Below are 6,504 nucleotides of genomic sequence, written 5' to 3' on the forward strand. Positions count from 1 at the left end.
CCCTGGGTACAGGGTTTCTGTGCTATTTGAGTGGCAAGAATTTATTGGGATGCAAGAAAGTTAAAGGTAAGGGGTTTTTGTCATGCCCTTTTAAATGAAAATTGGTATATCTGCATTTCTTATCAATTAACAAGAATGTTGCAGAAAATGCAAGGATCATACAGAGTGGACTGGCCATTTGCCTTAGGTATTGTCCATTATCTTAGTCTCCTGGATATTGTCTATTATCTCAGTCTCCTAGTTTAGAGTTTGGACTCTAAAGCAGAAGTTTATAGTCTTGGGAAAATACAGGAATGTGTAAAAGGTAAAACAGGACCTTAGGTCAATAGGTGCAAATGGAACTACTGGCAAGAGAAAACTGAAGCTTCTTCTTTCAAGAAGGATAACTAGTAAACTCAGTTCTGTACTTCTGTATTCAATTCCTACTACTCTGTTACAAGAAAAAATGAAATCACGCCATATTTACTACTACCTGGATGGAACTAGAGAGTGACATGCTGAGTGAAGTCAGACAAAAGGACAGATACAGAATTATCTCTCTCATGGGTAGGATTTAAATAAAGATTAATGCTTTTTAATGAGCATATGGCAAACTAGCTCATTTTGATAATAAAAAAGTAATTTTATTATCAAAGTCAAAGCAAAAGTTAGGCAGATAAATAATATAAAAAAACATTCTAGGTGACTTGAATGTGAAATTAGGTGGAATCTACTGTCCAATTTGAACTGTATCTATCATTTACTACAGTCATCCACTACAGATAATTGCAAAGGGTTATAAATGCAAATAATTTTCCTAATTCTAGTACTCTGCTAGGTATGGTTCACAAACCAAAAAAAAATTAATGTAGAGAATGAGGACGTTTATGGAGCATTAGTGCTCTTTCACTGGTGCATGTTTATTCTTATGCCATTACTGCAGTTTTGATCTGTTGTAACTTTATAGATAGTTAAAAATCAGTCAGCTACAAACTTTTAAGTGAAAATCAAGACATACATCTTGAAATATCACACCTTCTCTATATATTAGGAATGGCTTCTGCAACAATGGTAGATAATTCTGTCAGCCTATGACTCATACTACTTGTTTCAGGTCATAATTGGAGCTGGGGAAAGGACAGATAGAATTAAAGTATGGAGTACTCAAGAAACCCCAAATAATGAGGCAAATATTAATATGAGAGCATGCCTGTATGTTTGGTTCTAAACAAGAATATAAAAATCAAATTTCACCAGAGAGACTTGAAATTTGGGAAGCAGTTATTATTGAAGGAGAAATGGGCAGCAAGATAAATAGATATGATCCAAAGATTAAAAAAATGTCGAAAATATATTACCATTCCCTAAATGATATGGGAAGAGGAAAGAAGTCTGTTATTAAGACCTAGGGAGTAAGATGATTATCATGGCAGCTGATGGCTGTCTGGAGGGAAATGGAGCTACAGTAAATGTAGCTTCTTTAAGAAAGGCCTTTTAAGGCTCAGTAGTAATGGAGCAAACACCCTATTTCCTCCTAACAATGCTTCCTTACCACCAGCAGTCAGAAATTACCTCTTCTGGAAACCCAGAGGGAAAAGCAGAGGCCTTCAACATCTTTCCCTTCCTTATACCTCACCAATGATGAAGAGAACAATGAAGGAGTAGGTTTGAGGCTATATAGTGCACAGAAACTATTTACTTAAAAATCAGGACCCATATAATATTAGAATTAGTCAGGATCTAATTTGAGGTGTGTTGTTAAACTTAACAAACTAAAAAAGTTCAGTTGTATCTAATCTTGATGAAACTTTCAGTTCTGGGGCCGGCGGTGGCGCTGGGTAAGGTAAGCCTTACCTGCGCTAGCCTAGGAGACGGACCGCGGTTCGATCCCCCGGCGTCCCATATGGTCCCCCAAGCCAGGAGCGACTTCTGAGCGCATAGCCAGGAGTAACCCCTGAGCGTCACCGGGTGTGGCCCAAAAACCAAAAAAAAAAAAACAAAAAAAACTTTCAGTTCTAGCTATAATAAAACTTTGATATATAATGATACAAACTTAAAATTAAGAACGTTATAATGCATTGTTACTTAATTTTTATATTCATTTTTATTATTATTTTGATTTTGTGTCATATCTGATGATGCTCAAGACCTATCATGGCTCTGTGCTCAGGGATCACTACTGGTGATGCTTGGGGACCAAATGAAGTTCTGGGTATCAAACCATTGTCAACCACATACCTTATCCCCAGTACTATCTCTCTGGACTTCTGCAATGTTACTTTAATAATATAAATCTTAAAACTTTTTGGTGTTGTTTTGGGGAAGCACATTAAGCAATTATCAGGGTTTACTCCTCCTTCTGCACTCAGGAATTACTCCTGGCAGGGCTTGGGAGACCATATGGGGTGCTAAGGTTCGAACCCCGGTTGGTCACAAGCAAGGCAAGCATAGTTGATCTGGCCCATTGAAATATTTTTAAGGATAATGTAGCAGGCTATCATCTTAAAATAAAATAGTTTAAAATTACAAATGGTCCATGTCCCCCAAATAATAAATTCAATCATGAAAATAGTAGTCTGATTTTACAGAGATGCATATTAACAAACTACTAGGCTCTTTGCATGTTATCAAGTTTCAATTCATGACAAAATCCCAATGAGGCCAATCTGATTGAATAATCTTAAAGACATGGAGAAAGAGGCTTAGTTAAGTGGCTTGTTCAAGCTTGTTGTTGGCAAAGTCAGAAAATAATATCTGGACTCTCTCTCTCTCTCTCTTTCTCTCTCTCTCTCTCTCTCTCTCTCTCTCTCTCTCTCTCTCTCTCTCTCTCTCTCTCTCTCTCTCTCATCTTACTAAAGTACATAGAGAAGCAAGGAGAAAAGAATTGGTACCTGAAAAGGAGAAACGTGAACATTCTTCCCTCTCAGTCTGCTTGATACTACTTCTAGAAGATCCTTTACATTTTCTATAATGAAGAACAGGTGAGTAACTGTGAAAAAAAAATTCCTTCCATTCCATGGATGTAAGAACAAGAAACTTAACTAGATAACAGTGACAGGTAAGAATGTCTGTGATGAAGCCAGGGACATCTTAGCCTGACTCTGTGTTGTAAAGGTACAAGATATTAGGGAGTTGCTATATCATCCATAGTATTTTGACCCATATGTGTAACATGTATGCTCTTTCTTTCTTTCTTTCTTTCTTTCTTTCTTTCTTTCTTTCTTTCTTTCTTTCTTTCTTTCTTTCTTTCTTTCTTCTTTCTTTCTTTCTTTCTTTCTTTCTTTCTTCTTTCTTTCTTTCTTTCTTTCTTTTCTTTCTTTTCTTTCTTTTCTTTCTTTCTTTCTTTCTTTTCTTTTCTTTCTTTCTTTCTTTTCTTTCTTTCTTTCTTTCTTTCTTTCTTTCTCTTTCTTTCTTTCTTTCTTTCTTTCTTTCTTTCTTTCTTTCTTTCTTTCTTCTTTCTTTCTTTCTTTCTTTTTTTTCTTTCTTTCTTCTTTCTTTTCTTTCTTTCTTTCTTTCTTTCTCTTTCTTTTCTTTCTTTCTTTCTTTTTCTTTCTTTCTTTCTTTCTCTTTCTTTCTTTCTTTCTTTCTTTCTTTCTTTCTTTTTCTTTTCTTTCTTTTATTTTCTTTCTCTTTCTTTCTTTCTTTCTCTTTCTTTCCTTTCTTTTATTTTCTTTCTCTTTCTTTCTTTTATTTTCTTTTCTCTCCTTTTTCTTCCTTTCTTTCTTTCTCTTTCTTTCCTTTCTTTTATTTTCTTTCTCTTTCTTTTATTTTCTTTTCTTTCTCTTTCTTTTTTCTTCCTTTCTTTATTTCTCTTTCTTTTTTCTTTCTTTCTTTCTTTCTTTCTTTCTTCTTTCTTTCTTTCTTTCTTTCTTTCTTTCTTTCTTTCTTTCTTTCTTTCTTTCTTTCTTTATTCTTTCTTTCTTCTTTCTTTCTTTCTTTCTTCTTTCTTTCTTTTCTTTCTTTCTTTCTTTCATTCTTTTTGGAAAGCAGATCACTATGTGATATTTCCCCCATTAGGGGCTATAGCAATAGTACAGTTGATAATGCTTTTGCTTTGGTGCTGCTGATACAGGTTGAACCCCCCAAATCTACTAGGAGTAACTCCTGAGCACAACACCAGGAGTAATACCTAAATAAAGCCAGGTGTAACCCCAAAATAAAATGCAATTCAACAGGATAATAAAAAATAATAAATAAAAATTTCCCACGACAGACAACTACAGTTCTTTTTTTTTTTTTTTTTTTTTTTTTTTTTTTGGTTTTTGGGCCACACCCGGTAACGCTCAGGGGTTACTCCTGGCTATGCGCTCAGAAGTCGCTCCTGGCTTGGGGGACCATATGGGACGCCGGGGGATCGAACCGCGGTCCGTCTCCTAGGCTAGCGCAGGTAAGGCAGGCACCTTACCTCCAGCGCCACCGCCCGGCCCACAACTACAGTTCTTATCAGTTAAGATAAGCTGATACTCCAAAGTGCATCCATAATGAAAGAAAATATTCTCATCTAGTAGTGAAATCAGGTTCAAATGGATCTGCACGCTCTTCTCTACTTTTTTCCCACAAAAAAATATGATGCTTCACAAATGTGCATGTCATCCTTGCATAGAGGCCATGCTAATCTTCTCTGTATCGTTCCAACTTTAGTATATGTGCTGCTGAAGCGAGCACTCTTCTCTACTTTTTAAGTTTATAATTTCTTTTTTTTTATTTCTTTCTTTCTGATTCAACTTTTTCAGTTACACTAAACTCCATGTGTTTCCTTGGAAATAGTAAGCATGATCCTACCTCAGGGCTTTGGCACTTGATAATTCATCTGTCTAGAATAATTTTTGTTTTTTTATTTGCTTCATTTTTCCCCCATACTCAAACACTCTACTCAAAAGCTACCATCTCTGTGAATATTTATTATTTATTCTTTTCAAAATAATAAAAAAAAAGCTTTTACTTCTGTAGTTCACATTTTTCATCTATACCAGATGGTATCAAACAGTAGCAGGTATCATAATCACCTAGAAGATGTGGGAAAATATGCTAAAATCTAGATTACTGGTTCTTTAATACTCAGTTTCTGATTCAATAAGCCTCAGGATAAAAACAAATATTTATATTTACCAAATATTTTTAGGTGATTATGTTAAAACTGTCACTAAGACCACATTTTTAGAATGGAAAAATTTAATAGAAAACAGTTTTCCCTTATGTTAGAATTCCCAGGAAAGGCAATAAAGAATTATTACAGCAGGAAGCACTCAATTTTGAAATGAGTTCTTAATTTCAATGTATAGGGAAGAACTCACTACTGGGTTTGAAACCAGGGTGAAAGCACTGATAATTAGAATCTTTTTTTAATTGAAGTTTGTTGACCAAAAATGAGGTTTCTCTGAGGAAGCATCTCTCTATCTCCAATTCATTGCTTTCCTTTTGACTCTTTTTTCCTTTGATTTTTAATAAATAAATTTTAATTGAATCACCCTGAGATACACAGTTAAAGATTTGTTCATGGTTGACTTTCAATTATATAATAATGTACAACACCCTTCACAAGTGCACATTTTCCACCACCGTCTCCAGTTTCCCTCCTGCTCACCACTCCACCCTCTTCCCTGCCTGCCTCTGTGGCAGATATTTTTCTTCTCTCTCTCTCTCTCTCTCTCTCTCTCTCTCTCTCTCTCTCTCTCTCTTCCTCTTCAATTTTTCCTTTTAGACACAGTGGTTTGCAATATTGTTACTGAAGGAGTGTCCTGCATATCACTTTATGTCCTTTCAGCACCCAGTTCTTGTCCAGAGTTATCCTTTCCAATTATCATTGTCATAGTGATCCCTTCTCTGTCCTAACTGCACCTTTTTGTGTGTAGAAAAATACATTTATGTAGAAAACACAGCTTTCATTATGCAGAAACTTTGCTCAGCAGGATTTCAGATTGACTTATGTATAGGTTAATCTAAATTCTGTGAATATTTGCTGTGATTGAAAGACAAGGTAAACTCCACTTCGACTGTCTCCTAAAAAATATTTAACTACCATTTTATAAATTTTTAACTTCATTTCACAGCAACAATAGAACTCAGTCTGCATAGCACTAGTGCCTTGAAATGTTTTAATATAGTTCCAGCCAAATACATGTTCAATTTTGTGACATGTTATGTAATTTAAGAAAACATGACTTTTATTTGTTGAGAAATAAGAGAATATTGTTATATACATTAATTCTTATGTTATTGAATATATTGTATACAACTGGTATATAAGAACTGTTAGTTATATTAAAATTTTATACATGTGTTTATTTGTCATCTAGTTGTTCCTCTGTTTACTTTTCTCTATTTATGCTCATTTTTTTCTTCCTAAGTTTCCCAATACAAAGATGATGACTCTGTTGTGTTTGCCATTTAGATTTTGTAACCCATTCTCTTTATCTTATCTGCTTCTTCTGATGCCTATTGGGATAATACAACCTGAAAATCAGGGCAAATTACAACCGTGTTTCAGATTTTTACTACAGAAATACTGAGGACAGACATTGAACC

General features: G+C 34.7%; 1 non-coding gene across 1 annotated transcript; it reads right to left on the reverse strand.

Moving 5' to 3' along the window:
• Positions 1 to 4,537: 4,537 nt before the first annotated feature.
• Positions 4,538 to 4,644, reverse strand: LOC126003221 (U6 spliceosomal RNA). Its single transcript, XR_007493754.1, has one exon. It is a non-coding gene; the product is annotated as a U6 spliceosomal RNA (small nuclear RNA).
• Positions 4,645 to 6,504: the final 1,860 nt, after the last annotated feature.

The sequence above is a fragment of the Suncus etruscus genome, chromosome 2 (assembly GCF_024139225.1).
Source record: "Suncus etruscus isolate mSunEtr1 chromosome 2, mSunEtr1.pri.cur, whole genome shotgun sequence".
Lineage (NCBI taxonomy): Eukaryota > Metazoa > Chordata > Mammalia > Eulipotyphla > Soricidae > Suncus > Suncus etruscus.